Here is a 16553-nt window from a genome sequence, read left to right on the forward strand (position 1 = left end):
TTCAGGTTTTCAATTCGCATTGAACTTAAATGTTCATAGAATGGAAATGCTTACTATTTAAGCATACCTATTCCACATCCTGCTGAAGTAAGGAATATTTAATCTTTTTTAAAAACCTACTATACGCTGATAGAGAGAAGCCACCAACACCTACAGTATTTTGAAAAGGTCCTGAAGCAAGAAAATGTTAAGTGGCAAGTGGTTTTTCTAGAAATGACTATGGTTCTACATGCTCTAGGACAGTGATCTCCAATCCGAAGCTCGCGAGCTACCGGTGGCTCGCTGTAGTATTTTCAGTAGCTCACAGAGCGCATGGTCTTGGGCAGTCACTGGCACTCCTCCTCCCTTCATTATAATATGGTGCTGGCCGTCAGCCAATCAGAGCTCATGGACCGGCAGTGGCGGCACCTGATTGGCTGCAAGACCGCGAGTTTTGATTGGCTCACTTACCGGCACCATATTTTAAATGCCCGCCGCCGCCGGAGTCTCTGTCACCCTCACCGCAGCCGCTCTCTGGACTTCACAGGAGAGGCACGCGCTGCGCTCTCCTCCCCTTCCATCCCTCATACAGGAGGAGCAGCACTTGCGGCAGTAGAAGAAGCAAGCAAGGGTTAGCACTGTGTGGGGCACTGTATCGGACATTGCGGGGGGCATTTCATCTGGCACTGCAGGGGGCATTTTAAATGGCCCTGCGGGGGGAATTGTATCTGGCACTGTTGGGGAATTGTATCTGGCACTGCTGGGGGGCATTATTTGTTTATCTGGCACTGCTGGGGGCATTATTTGTGTATCTGACACTGCTGGGAGGCATTATTTGAATATCTGGCACTGCTGAGGGGCATTATTTGGGTATCTGGCACTACACAGGGGGGCATTACTTGTAGTTGTGAGGCCACACCCACTTTTGTGAGGCCACACCCACTTCGCAGGAATGCACGCGCATTGGGGGGAGGGGGTAGCTCCTTCAGAGGTTTTATTTTCCAAAAGTAGCTCACACCCCAATTAAGGTTGGAGACCACTGCTGTAGGAGATACATCCATTTTTAAAAGGTCATAAAAAGACATTATAGTCACATCAATTCTAGATCCAAGACATAATATACCATGCATTCTTATAGTATCTTCTTCTTGAAAGCCTTACAGGTTTATCCTTTTCCAAACTATGGGGGTAATTCAGATCTGATCGCAGCAGCAACTTTGATAGCAGTTGGGCAAAACCATGTGCACTGCAGGTGGGGCAGATATAACATTTGTAGAGAGAGTTAGATTTGGGTGGGTTATGTTGTTTCTGTGCAGAATAAATACTGGCTGCTTAATTTTTACACTGCAATTTTTATTTCAGATTGAACACACCACACCCAAATCTAACTCTCTCTGCACATGTTATATCTGCTCCCCTGCAGTGCACATGGGGCCTAATTCAGAGTTGATCGCAGCAGCAAATTTGTTAGCAGTTGGGCAAAACCATGTGCACTGCAGGGGGTAGGGGGGGGCAGAAATAACATGTGCAGAGAATGTTAGAATTGGGTGGGGTGTTATCACTGACCTGGTTTGGAAGTGTTGTGGACTCGGGGTTTCTTCCGGTGACCGGGAAGAGGAACCGCTACTGGGTCGCAGTAGAGATGGCCGGATGTAGGTCTTCCTCATACAGGATTAGGACGGTAGGCAGGAGGCACGGGTGGATGCTTGAAGGTCTCCTGAAAGACAAGACTTGTAAAGGTGCTGGTGAATTGGTGGAGAGTACCAAAAGCTTACTGTGAACGATGTTGAGGTACTTGGAGGCACGGTGATGCTGGAGGCACGGAGGTGCTGAGGCACGGGGGTGCTGAGGCACGGAGGTGCTGGAGGCACAGAGGTGCTGGAGGCACGGAGGTGCTGAGTGCTGAGGCACGGAGGTGCTGGAGGCACGGAGGTGCTGAGTGCTGAGACACGGAGGTGCTGAGGCACAGAGGTGCTGAGTGCTGAGGCACGGAGGTGCTGGAGGCACGGAGGTGCTGAGTGCTGAGGCACGGAGGTGCTGGAGGCACGGAGGTGCTGAGTGCTGAGACACGGAGGTGCTGAGGCACAGAGGTGCTGAGTGCTGAGACACGGAGGTGCTGAGGCACAGAGGTGCTGAGTGCTGGAGGCACGGAAGTGCTGAGGCACGGAGGTGCTGAGTGCTGAGGCACGGAGATGCTGAGGCATGGAAGTGCTGGGGCACGGAGTTGCTGAATGCTGAGGCACGGAGACGCTGAGGCATGGAGATCCTGGAAGCACGGGAGCTCTGGAGATCACAGGTACGGTAGTAGCAATGATACTCAGGCGCCGGAGCTCTGCCCGGCATCTGGATTTGTACTTCCCGCCAGCCCCTGATTGGAGAGGCGCTGATGACGTCACCCGTCCCCAGAGACGTCGGACGCGCCCGCGACGTCCACACTATGGACGCCGGACGGAGCGCCGGGTGACAGAAACCGCCAGCGGGGACGACCGCCCGGGCAGCCAGCAGCCACGGAGGGACAAGCCCGGCGGCCGCGGTGGAGACATGACAGGTGTGTTCAAACTGAAATCTAAATTGCAGTGTAAAAATAAAACAGCCAGTATTTAGCCTGCACAGAAACAATATAACCCACCCAAATCTAACTCTCTCTACACATGTTACATTATCCCCCCCCCCCCCCCTTTCTGCAGTGCACGTGGTTTTACCCAAATGCTAACAAATTTGCTGCTGCGATCAACTCTGAATTACCCCCTTGGTTTTGCCCAACTCTTAGCAAATTTTCTACAGCGATCAGATCTGAATTAGGCCCTATGGGGGTGATTCAGACCTGATCGCTAGCAGGCTATTTTTTGCACTGCAGCGATCAGGTAGTCGCCACCTACAGGGGAGGGGGTAATCGCTGTGCAGTGTTATGAACGCTTGTGCAGAGAGCTGCACAGCTCAGGACTTACTCAGCCACTGCGATGATCCTGAACGGAGCTGACGTCATGAACCCTCCCTGGTAACGGCCGGGCACACTTGCCTTTTCCTGGACACTCCCTGAAACGGTGAGTTGCTACCCACGAACGCCTTCTTCCTGTCAATCTTCTTGCGATCGCTGCTGCAATCATTTTTTTCATAAAATCCATTGTTGTCCATCGACCCCCGTCGCTGGCTAGTGACGCGCCTGTGCATTGCGGCCCGCATGCATGCGCTGTTTAGACACGATCGCACTGCTGCAAAAAAAGGCAGTGTGCGATCAGGTCTGAATGACCCCCCATATATCTTCTTCTACGTCTTCGTCTACTTCATAATGCAGATCTGAGAATCTAAAAATAAATCTGCCAAAATAATTTTAAATTTTTTTGTAGTACAAACTGAATAGTGAATGCTATTTATAAATTCTAAAAAATATTTTAAAATAAATTATCAACAGGTAGTATGTGGTCACAATTTGATAATGTTTATTACACTAAGATTATAGTTAACTAAATATATAAATAACTATATCTGAAATGCGCTTTTAATGTTAAAAATATAGGGATATCACATTGTATTTGTTTTACAAGTAAAGGTTGAAAGATGTTTAAGACTTAATATACTAAAAAAATAATTTTAATGTGGTTATGCCATTATGAAACTACTTACCAATAATCTGTATGTTTTTGAAGTATAGATTCTTATTGTATTCTATATTACAATGGCAGCTTTGGAAGATTGTTGAATTAAAAGTATTTATTACAGTTGTAATATTTTTGTGAAATAGAATTAAGATGTGCAAAAGTATTACATACAATGTAATATAAATTGAAAGAATGCGGATACATTGCCATAATCCATTACAAGGCCATAAATGAAACATATTGACTTTGGACTTTGCCGAGCAATCAAGTATGTTGTAAAGTATGCAAAACACTATATACAACCAAGAAGCTGGAAAGTTCTAGTCACCTCTATTATATATGTTTAAAAATATATTACTATATACTGTAAGACACTGGGTGGAGAGCAATGACAGGGAAATACTGAAAAAAATAAAATATTGTCCTGTCACTATACTACAGTTGAAAGGGACCACCACCAATAACTCAAAATAAAAAATAAACATATTATTAATAAAGGAAATACATTTACTTTGTTTACATTATTGTGCATAATGATGATATAAAGTCATCTGAATCCTCACATTGGAGTTAGTCATCATTTAAAAACTAAATTGTAAATTAGATTATGACATTATAGCAGTGCTGTAACTAGATACTTTAGCTCTGTGTGCAAGAAACAGCATCGGCACCCCCCTCCCCCCATATATAAATCAGGGCCAGGGCAGGCGCGCACCAAAAATATAGGGGCCTGGCTTCATGGGGAAGGGGTGTGGCCACAGAGCTCCCTTTTACACAGATTGGCAGTCATAGCTCCCTTTTATATATTACGGCAGGCAGAGCTCTCTTTTACACAGTCCAGCAGGCAGAGCTCACTTTCACACATTACGGCAGGCAGAGTCCCCTTTTACACAGCATGGCAGGTTGAGTCCCCCTTTTACACAGCACGGCAGGTAGAGTTCCCTTTTACACATTATGGCAGGCAGAGCTCACTTTTACACATTAGGTAGGTAGAGTCCTCCTTTTACACATTACGGCAGCAGAGTGCACCCTTTTTATTTTTACACATTATGGCAGCAGAGTCCCCCTATTTACACATTAAGCAGGCAGAGTTCCCTTTTTTTACACATTAGGCAAGCAGTGTCCCCCATTTTAAACATTATGGCAGGCAGTCCCCTTTTTTTACACATTCTTGTAGGCAGTCCTTCTTTTTGACACATTATGGCAGGCAGTTCCACCTTTTTTACACATTATGGCAGGCAATCCCCCTTTTAGGAGAGAGAGAGAGAGAGAAAGATACTCACCTGTGACCTGCGACCCAGAATCCACAGTATCCAGGGCAGGCTGTCAATGGCAGAGACCCAGGAGCTGGTGGCTGCAGCAGCGCTCCTAAGTCCCCTGCAGAGGCTGCGCCAGCGGTGGGAGACGGGCGCCGGTGGGACTCAGAGACTAATAACTGCCTGAGATAGCGGCAATGCGGAGAGAATGCATTGCTCTGAGTCCCTTGCAGAGGCAGTGGCGGGAGACAGGCGGCTCTGGCGGGACTTTAAGTGACAGGGACAGTGACTGGAGATAGCGGTCGTGCGCGCGGGGATGGGCTGCAGGGTTATTGCCGATGGTGTGCCTTCAGTGCATGTGTGCTGTAGGCAAGGCACCATTGGCATTGGCACACACTTAGTTACGGCCCTGCATTATAGACATCATGAATTCCAAACCCAAGGCTGATGTCACTTCCTATACTGAGAGTGCAGTAGTTTCCATCTAGACCAGTGGTTCCCAAACTTTTATGATCACGGCACCCTACAGTATCAGAAGTTTTTTCATGGCACCCCTAGGCCAAAAGTTTCTTATTGAGAAATTTAGAAAGAAATATTACATTAAATAAATTGTGTTTATAGGTCATCCTTAGGTTCAATTATGTGGTGAGGGACAGGGTTTGCTTCTCTTTATCCACATATTTTATGATGGGAAGCCATCAGCGCTGGTTTTGCCTTTTACATTGACCATAAATAATTCGAATTGGTCCTGGACAATCAACCCATGGCACCCCTGCAAGCATGTTGTAAAGTATGCAAAACACTGTATAAAACCAAGAAGATGCAATGTTCTAGTCACCTCTATTATATATGTTTAAAAATATATTACTATATAAGACACTGGATGGAGAGCAATGACAGGGAAGAACTGAAAAAAATTAAATATTGTCCTGTCACTATAATACAGTTGGAGGGGACCACCACCAATAACTCTGCACAAAATAAAAAAAAACACATTATTAATAAAAACTTAAAAATTCCCAGAACCAGATCATAGTTAACAGCAGTATTTGAAACTATCTCACACATCAATTAGACTGGTTGACTCCTTTCTAGATGAAATTATTTGACCTGACCATTCACTCCACTACTTCAGTGAAGGTCCTTTTGCTGGGCTGTTTCTGCTGTTCAACATCTACTTACATTCCGCCAACTACTTGTCTGAACTCACCATGGTTCACTAGTCATGTACAAAGTTATTCAGGGTGGTCCGTAAACCTAATAGAAGTTATTTTTTCTAGAAAAATAATCTTCTAAGATAATCACATACTGTAGGATACCTATCTATATCAACATGATTTTCAAAAGCAGCTTAAATATACTAGTTGAATGCAAATGACAATTACAATGTTGCAACATTTCTTAATTCATTAACTTTATTGAACTTAATCAGGGATATTCATATAAAACATATATATATATTTTTTTGATTATAAAGACATTGGCAGTGTCAAGATCAATCTTTTTGTCATGTCTGGCAGACCCCTAATAGCATTAGCCACAGTCAAGATAGGGTTAATAGAGAGATTTTTCTCATGTCCTTGGTAAGGAGCTGTTTTCTGAGAAGGCTTTGAGAAGAAGTTAAGAGTCACAGAACATTGCACCTGCAAACTTTGCTGAGTATACTCATCTAAACAATAGATTAGAGTACCAACAGAATACTGTTTGATAAATTTATTGGGACTAGATTATTACATAAAAGCAAGGGGTTTATAAAATATCTATCAGTCTATCTGTCTATCTGTCTATCTGTCTATCTGTCTGTCTGTCTATCTACCTACACTCTGTGTATCTACCTATATACTGAGCTGACCCTAGCCATAGGTAGTGTAAGTAAATGCCCAGGGGCATCTGAGATGCCTAGGAGCATCTGGGCAGGCTGGTCATCTAAATTCTTATTAGCAATTTCGTGCTGTAGCTTTATTGTGGTGCAATAATTGTTTTTGGGTTGTTCATTGCAGTGCAGCATGCGAGACATCATGACGTCCCGCAGCACTGCTGAGACAGGCAGAGCAGAGTAGCCATGGCAGACGGCCAGAAGACATCAAAGAAGGTAAGTGTAGTGACTGGAGAGACACTTGTGTGGGGTAGGGCCAGAGTCTGCAGGGATTCATTTTGTTCGAGAGTATATTATATATGTTGTTTGAGATGTATATATATTATATGCACTATTTTAACAGTATTCTGGAACTGGGTCTGGAAAGACTTGCATGGGCTGGAGAGACACTTGTGTGGGTTGGGGCTGAAGAGACTGTAGTGGGCTGTGGCTGGATAGACACTTGCATGGGCTGGAGAGACACTTGTGTTTGTTGGGGCTGGAGGGACACATGTGAGGGCTGGGGATGGAGAAACACTTGTGTTTGTTGGGGATGGAGGGACACTTGTGTGGGCTAGGAATGGAGAGACACTTGTGTTTGTTGGGACTGGAGGGACACTTGTGTGGGCTGGGGCTGGTGAAGCACTTGGGTGGGCTGTGGATGGAGAGACTTGTGTGGGCTGTGGCTGGATAGACACTTGCATGGGCTGGAGAGACACTTATGTTTGTTGGGCGGGAGAGACACATGTGAGGGCTGGGGATGGAGAAACACTTGTGTTTGTTGGGGATGGAGGGACAATTGTGTGGGCTAGGAATGAAGAGACACTTGTGTTTGTTGGGACTGGAGGGACACTTGGGTGGGCTGGGGCTGGTGAAGCACTTGGGTGGGCTGTGGATGGAGAGACTTGTGTGGGCTGTGGCTGGATAGACACTTGCATGGGCTGGAGAGACACTTATGTTTGTTGGGCGGCAGGGACACATGTGAGGGCAGGGGCTGGACAGACACTTGTGATTGTTGGGGCTGGAGGGACACTTGTGTAGGCTGGGGCTGCAGGGACACTTGTGTTTGTTGGGGCTAGAGGGACACTTGTGTGGGCTGGGGCTGGTGAAATACTTGTGTGGGCGGTCATGGATCAATGGATTAAGTTGACAGACATTAGGTCAACTGCTATTGGTCGTCGTGGACATAGTCAACATGGGAAAAGGTCGACACATTGAAATGGTCGACACAGGGCATTTTGAAATGAAAAGGTTGACCTTTTGACTGTTGACCTAAGTACTATCGACCTACCACCCAGATACCGTCTGGGCTAGGGCTAGAGAAACACACAAAGGGATATGAGGCTTTTTGAGATTGGGAGCACAACACAATATGGGAAGGGGAGCACAGCACCATGAAGCCATGCCCCTCTTGCGTGGCTATGCCCTATCTATGCGTGGGGGCACCAGACAAAATCTTGCACAGGGCACCAAATTGGTCAGGTCTGGCTCTGCCTACGTGTGTATGTATATATATATATATATATATATATATAAAAAATATAATATATATATAGAAAATGGCAAAGGAAGGAGAGTGCGCTCATGGTGCAAATCAATTTAATTCATAAAAACATATCAGCACAGGACAAGTCAAATGAATGGCAATGGACTCGTACCCTGATTGCCCACTCTGTGGGCTGTGTATCACATAAAATGAAAACCACAAGGCAGAGACTGCAACCCACTGCACCTGGATCTGGGACCTCACACTGCGCCGGTTTTAGAAAACCGATCCGTCTGGACACCTATACCGGGTAGACCAGAGAGAAGCAGCTTGAGTGGCAGAAGAAGCGTCTGGTAAGCCCCGCGTTTCGTAATCACTTCATTATATATAGTACACACACACACACACACACACACACACACACACACACACACACACACACACACACACACACACACACACACGGTGTGGCTATTAAATAATGTGACTGTATTTGCAAAAAATAAACCATACTGCATGAGTTAAAAGGGAGTGGTGGAATATTGATTTTGCAAGTTTCACCCCTCGCACACAGATAAATTGCTGTTACACTGCACTTGAAGAAGTTGTGTTATTCAAGTGCATTGTAAAAATGCTTGGTTCAAAGGCAGAGCAACATGTTACCTTAAAATTTTTAGTTGAATTTAAAAAAATGTCGAAGATGAGGAACGTCCCGGAAGGACTAGCAACAAAAACAAATGATAAAAAATGGAAAAAAATTGAAAATTGTTTGAATCGACTGTTGAAGGCAAAGGGTGGTCACACTATATATTGATTTGATTTAGATTTCTCTTCTGTTTATTCACTTTGAATTTTGTTAGAATCAGAATCAGCCTTATTGGCCAGGTATACTTGCGTACACTAAGAATTTGTTTTCGGTTTACAGTGCAACAGACACGAAGGGAACAAGTAAACAAGGGGGGGGGGGCATGTGCAGTCTTCAGATAAAAGAACCATAGGGAACAGAGTGATCATTACATGTAGAGAAATAGAGTAGACTGACTGGGTGGTCTACCAGGGGGTCGGTTGGTCAGCAGTTCAGCAGGTGGACTGCTTGAGGAGAGAAGCTGTTGAGGCTTCTGTTGGATCTAGTGGGAATGGCCTTGTATTGTCTGCCAGATGACAGCAGGTTGAGCGTGCCGTGGCCAGGGTGAAGCGGGTCCTTACCTTTCCTCATCGCCCATTTTTTGGCTCGATACAGATCATGGACAGGGGGAAGGTCTGCTCCGATGATCTTCACTGCAGACCTGACCACTTTTTGGAGCCTGCGTTTATCTCTCTCGCTGGCGGAACTATACCAGACGATTATCGAGGAGCACAGTACAGATTCTACAATTGCGGAGTAGAAGAGGAGAAGGAGCTTCTGTGGGATGTTGAACTTCTTCTTATGTTGCCTTAGGAAGAACAGCCTCTGCTGCGCCTTTCCGATTATGGCCTTCGCATTGAGCCCCCATTTGAGGTCTTGGAGGATTGCGTTCCCCAGGAATTTGAAGGAGTTCACTAGCGACACCACGCTGTTGGCTATGATAAGTGGGGGAACTCCAATTGGCTTCTTCCTAAGGTCCACTACCATCTCGACAGTTTTAAGTGGTTTGAGCTTGAGGTTGTTGCAGCTACACCACCGGCCAGCCGGTCCACTTCCTGGATCTTAACTGACTGAGACTCGGAGGAGCAGTCGCTGGTATACAGAGAGAAGAGCAGGGGTGAGAGGATACAGCCCTGAGGGGCCGCAGTACTGTTGTACAGTGCTTTGGAGGAGAATTCTCCCTCTTTGACCACCTGTTTTTTTATCTGTCAGGAAGTCTACAATCCAGGAACAAGTAGCCTCCGGGACCCCTTGGCGGAGAAGTTTGGGGTAGACCCGGTAGAGGATGCTGGGGACGATTGTATTGAAGGCTGAGCTGAAGTCGACATACAGGATTCTCGCATAGGTACCGGGCTTGTCCAGATGCTGCAGAATATAGTGCAGGCCCAGGTTGACAGTATCCTCAACGCACCGATTCGCTCGATAGACAAACTGAAGGGGGTCTAGTTGGGGGCCGGTCACAACTTTTAGGTGGTTTAGTACCAGTCGCTTGAACACTTTCATGCATGACCACAGACGTCAGTGTTAGCGGTCTGTAGTCATTTAGGCTTGTAATGGTAGGTTTCTTTGGGACCGGAACAATTGTGGAGATTTTGAGGCAGGAGGGAACATATACACACTATATGCACACTATGGGCCCGATTCTGGTTTGATTGCTAATCGTGATCCAACCGCAAATATTACAAAAAAGGGAACGCCTCTGCATTTCAATCAGACAGAGGTGTTCATGGGGGGGGGATGGGGAGGGCTGCAACGCTCCATTTCCTAGGCGGAGACAGACCATTGCAGGTGCGTGGCATCAAAATGGGGGGGGGGGGGCGTGGTGGTGTGAACTGGGGCTGCTGCGTGACGTTACACGCAGCTGCCATGATCAGAAAAATAGTGGCGGGCTTCCTGTGGGCATAAGTAAGTAGCGCCGGCAGGAGGCTTCCTTAATTATAGTACTCAAGCAGATATTGCGGTGCGATCGCAATTTCTGCTTGATCAAGAAGGGGGGGAGGAGTGGTGGCCCGCATGCTGGGCGTCCTCGCTCTGCGATGGGCGGCCCTCAGCATACGATCACAAGAATAGCAAATTCTGCTACTTAGCGGAATTTGCAATACAACCTGAAACAGGCCCTCTATACGAATGTGGCTTCTCTGATATTACACAGAAGCAGCAGCACTGCGATTGCGACTAGCCATGGCATGCTGCAGACTTTTTGCGGGAGTATCCTATGGATTGCGAGTGTGTGTGCAGTGCACGCGCACACCCATAGGCATGCTAATTGCTATGATTAGCTTGGAGGATGAGCACGTACACATTTTATCTTTATAATATATAATATTTTGTTTATTCTTATTCAATATATTTTGCATATTCGCATCTACATACAGTATATATATATCTTGCACTTTCAATAAATACTGTATACGTTAAATATCTTATCTGTTGCAGCTTTACCTTTTTAACTGCTGTACACATACCAAGATAATTCAGACAAAATATCCAAAACATCCATCTGTAAATATAGCATTTTCTCACCATCATTGTTGACATAGATGCCCCTATAGCATTGTTCCCTAAATAATGTGGTCCGTAGAAACACTTATAGCAATATATCCCTCTAACCTGACCAGTGGCAAAAGCTTCCACAGTGACAATATATCTCCACAACCAGACCAGTTGTAATAGATCCCCAATGGCATTACACACATAACCACTTTTATAGTGGAAATAGACTGTGCCACCATGACAATAGATCCCACAACTTTTCTAATGTCAATATATCACTCATTGCCAATAACCACCCACTCTCAACCCAACCAATGGCAATACAATGGGTCACACAGTGGCATTAACCATCCACCGCACTAGTAGCAATACATCTCAATATGCCAATAGATTGGCCATCATGACCTACAGATGTGACTGCCATCATCCTGCAGCCTGCTCAAGACAAACACGACTCGTTTGCTATGAATAATGTGCCTGCAGCTGTGCGCAGGCATGCGAGTATGCTCCCACTTCTATAGGAAGGCATAGTGCATAAGCATGCTGTGGCTAGTTATGGCAGGGTGTGGGTAATTGCTGCCACTATGCATACATACATGGCAACATATTACCGGTAAGATGCATAAGGACACATCTGTATGTCAAGTATGTCCCTGTGGCATTAACCACCAACCCTGTCCCATGGCAATACATAGATCCCAATGTGTCAACAGACCACCAAAAAACAAATCAGTGGCAATTGATTCCCAAGTGGCCTTGATGCCTCTCTTAACTATAGTAGAAATAGATATTGCCCAGGACATTAGCTCTCCCCCAGTAGCATTTACCACCAAAATAAATTGCAATCGATCAACCCATGATGATATTTTGCTCCATAATATTTCCCCCCACCTAGCAAAGTCCAATAGAGTTCCCTGTAGCATTGTCCACACCTTAGCGCCACAGAAATAGATCACTCCCTAGCTCAGTTAAAAAAGCTGAGACCAGCACATCCAATAAAATCCAATGTGTAAAAAGTGTTTTAAAAAATAGGTACACGTTCCATTGTAAGTATAAGTTTAACACCTCCCCCCAGGGTTGGAAGGGTATGTCTAAGTGGTTGAGAGCGGTATCACAGGTGTTGGCTGGCTATGTGATGGAGCTTTCCTCTGAAATGTTGTTCCCTGTACCTTATCTCATAGTACCATGCTCAGAGATTAGTAATCCTCAATACTGACTTTCTAACTTTCCCTAGCCAAGCTAACAAGTATCTTCACAAGCATTTATTGTTGGAGCTCTTGTTAAAGTCTGCTGTGCCACCGCGTGTCAATGGGGGGAAATGAGCACACGATTACTGAGGGAATCCTGGGATAGAAAATGTCAATATAATTCAGTTCTTTATTTCAAAGAGGATATACTTAGTGGAGGAATAGCAATGTCTCTTGCCAATGGCACTTATGTCACAATAAGGGCGCTTTTGCATGGAACAATCTCAGTCTCTTTCAGTTGCAAGGATTATTCAACACTTGTTTAATTAGCTCAGACCTTCCAGCAGTAACTCTGCCTACATTGCACAAAGTCACTCCTTTAGCACAGATATATCTCTTATCCTTTCATTTACCCTCTGCCCTGGAGTACTGTTCATACATTTCTCTTGAACTCATAATAAACTCAGTCCTGGGTTAGCCCTTTTTCTCTGGGTCCTAGCAGGCACAATATGGTGCTGCTGGCTGTACCCTTCTTAAACACTGGTTAGTTTGTACATTGGTGGTGGAGGCTGAAAGGTACACTTGCCTGTGGCTGGCTGTCAGTTTTAAGCAGTACTCACTTAGACCCAGGTAATGGAATTTCAAGCTGGCTGTCCATGTTGTACTGGCTCCTCTCTCTCATTTAAGATTGCAGCTGCGTCCTCACTAGGCCTGGCTGTGTCTGGTCTTCTGGCTGTGGTGTCTCAACACCCGTTCTCCAGCAACACTCCCTGGTAACACTCCGCTGCTTTCCTTAACAGCGCTGCTCTCACCGCCGAGTGTTCTGTGGCTCTCTCCAGCTTACAGCTCCCGCTCTGCTCCACATTCCTTCGTCTTCCATCACGATCTCCAACTTCTTCTTCCTAGCGCTCTCTGGGGGTAATTCAGAACTGATCGTAGATGTGCTAAATTTAGCACATCTATGATAAGTTTCTCAGACATGCGGGGGGACGCCCTGCACAGGGCTAGTCCGCCCCGCATGTCTGCCCATACCCCCTCCTTGCATTTATGCTCTGTCTTGGAGCACAAACATTTGCTGCTGGCTGCACCCTTCTTAAAACACTGGTTAGTTTGCACACAGGTTGCGTAGGCTGAAAGGCACACTTGCCTGTGGCTGTCTGTCAGTTTTAAACAGTACAGGAAAGCAGAAGATCTGTCATTCCACAATCTTAAGCCCAAATACCCTGCTTGGGTGCCCTCCTAGGGGATAGCTAGCACTCCCCTAAAGATCATGCAGTTCCAAGGCACTTCGTTGTGGCTCATGATAATATGGCCATGTTAGGGTACCGTATAGTAGATCATGTACCTTTTTCTTTGAGATGTGGTGATAGGGCCAATAATTTATTAAGATTAGAAACTAAGTGGATCTTTGAACTATATTAAAATGACATGGTGCACTTTGGTTGCCTTTTTTGTTTAGAATATTACGTCTGTGTTCAATAAATCGTGTACATAAGGTCCTAGTAGTGTGGCCAACATAGGCCCTCATTCCGAGTTGATCGCTCACTAGCTACTTTTTGCAGCCGTGCAAATGTGTAGTCGCCGCCCATGGGGGAGTGTATTTTCGCATTGCAAGTGTGTGATCGCATGTGTAAAAAAGAGGATAGAAAAGATTGTCTCTTTGTTGGCGCACGGAAAGAAGAAAAGATTACAATTATTTAAAATATAACTTTAATGTCAAACGATTAAAATGATGTGAAATATATACGGAAGAATATTATTAAATAAAAGATACCGTATCAATTAAAAGTATTCACTGTGTATAATTTGTTATATTACCATATATATAATAATCTCACTATTCAGTATGAGGATAAACTTTAATAAATATGATTATACATTCAGGGTCCGACAAGTTACTGCAGCCTTCAAAATCCTCACTATTATTTGCATTTGAGGTATATATCACAGCTTGTCCTTAATTCCCTATTGTCATAATAAGTTTAAATATAAACCTGACATGGATTACCATTTGTCGTTGGTATTCAATGCCCCTGCCTATATTGCTATAGTAATTAATATGCATATATAATAGCAGAAGCACATTGCCTACAGAGACTGTTATTAGGAGGCTTATTAAGAAGAGTCACACTGTGTCATATTAGATCTTACAGTGTTGTGGTTTTATTGCCCAATGCTGCAACATTGTAACAACCCGTACAGTTGGGTCTTTTTCCTTTACACAAACGCTTATGAGTGAAAATAGAACAGTATATAATACAGGGACAGCTAATCAAAGTCCTGACATCAAAATATATTCTCGTGACTTGGAAATTATAGTATTCTTATCTACAGGATTTATCATAAGTAAACAATTTTCCTGCCTATCAGTCACAGCCTAATTGAATACAGTATATTTATGCCAGAATACAATATTGTATCATGTTGTGTGCCACTGGGTTAGCCACCTTAATCAGCTTCGTGTATACATCCTTTTCTTAGCAGTCTCTGAAATGTGTAATATAATGCTACTGCCAAGCTGGTTTTAAACAATCAACTAGTAAATGCAATTGTGTCCAATGCTACACACATTAAATACATACATTAAATATCACCGTTGCTCTATATTCATCAGTTTCAAAGGGTTACAGAAGCCTTATCACGGGAATAATTCACATGGGGCTGCTGTCATTTATATATAGTGGTATTCACATGTGTATTCCCAATATACAGCACACTGCCTTAGTCTAATTAGTATAATTGGCTCCATATGTGATTCCTATCCTAAAAAGTGTGAATAGGAAGCATGTAACAAAATGCTGCTATGCAGCTGATTTTATAGTGGCTGACAAACGTTATCATATCCCCCGTATGGTAAACTGTATTACACTCAGTCCCGTATAGTTAGATGGATTTCAGCACGTGTGCCATTTGCTGCATTAATTCACTCAGACTTATGTGCATTAATTCACTCAGACTTATGTGCTAAAACTCCCTGCATTTAACAGCCTATATTAAGAGTATTTCACAGAGAGCCATTAAGCTACACATGTGTTGTGCAGAGTTGTTTAAAATTACAGATCATTATTACACCACATAGATCCCACAACGCTCAGCGTACAAGACACATGTAAAGTAAACTGTCCCCGAGTGCTTTCTCTTAGTAGTTATGCCGCATGAGATCTAATAAGGCCCAGCATGCAAGGTATCTATACACGTGTTTTAATCTATCCACAGGTACTTTGACTCTACACCTTTACATATTTTCTAAATGGCTGAACATTCTATTAAGATGATCTTGGTCCTATTGCATACACTTATTACTTTACATCAAATTCCTTTCAACATTTTTACACAGTGAAATTTAAGCAAGCAAATTCATGCTGCTCTGAAACGACACCCAACGTGCTTGTTTCACATCAACTTCGTCAGTGTAAATTTTGTTTGTAATGTGTCTCAAAAATAGATGTTAATCTTATCTATGATGTATTAAGCCTGAGTATGGGAATATGTGTATATTGTTTCCTACATAGACTCAGACATGGACCGATGTCTATTGAAATACATAAGTATAGTCCCAGACTACCATCAGTTAATGGTGGGTAGATAGTAAAGAAAAGTTATGAGTGCACTATAAAGCACATAATTATATGAATTTATTTACAATCATAATAAATTCAATATGAAATCACCCTGCACCCTTCATATATGGGTAGGTAGTCGTCCTTTTCTTCTTGATCCCACACTGCTCTAATTAAATCTATAAATAAATGGATGCTGCGAATAAATGAACATTTCATCCTCAGCAGCAGTACAGGGTACACCTTAGATCTCATGATGGTATATATCAAGGGTGTAATCACGCCCAAAGTGAATAACTTCTCCCTTCACACAAAAAAGGGTAGGTAGTGATTATATGGATAAATGAACACTCCAAGTGAGTAAATGGCTTCATCATGAAGAAGGTCTGAGTACACAATACATTATATAATAATGTACATCAATGAGTATAACCTCTCCCCCTATGTGACTTCTCCCCTCACACAAAAGGTAAGTAATAATTGTATAAATCAATGAACACTCCAGGTAAGTAG

The 16553-nt window shown here is 44.0% G+C and overlaps 1 long non-coding RNA gene across 1 annotated transcript in view; it reads left to right on the top strand.

Annotated features, from left to right (window-relative positions):
* LOC134911427 (uncharacterized) overlaps positions 1 to 16553 on the top strand; it is an 86981-nt gene that overhangs the window by 46479 nt on the left and 23949 nt on the right. The window contains exon 2 of the long non-coding RNA XR_010176561.1: positions 6835 to 6926. This is a non-coding gene — a long non-coding RNA (uncharacterized LOC134911427). The remainder of the gene's footprint in view (positions 1 to 6834; positions 6927 to 16553) is intronic.

This window comes from Pseudophryne corroboree, chromosome 4 (assembly GCF_028390025.1).
Source record: "Pseudophryne corroboree isolate aPseCor3 chromosome 4, aPseCor3.hap2, whole genome shotgun sequence".
Classification (NCBI taxonomy): Eukaryota; Metazoa; Chordata; class Amphibia; order Anura; family Myobatrachidae; genus Pseudophryne; species Pseudophryne corroboree.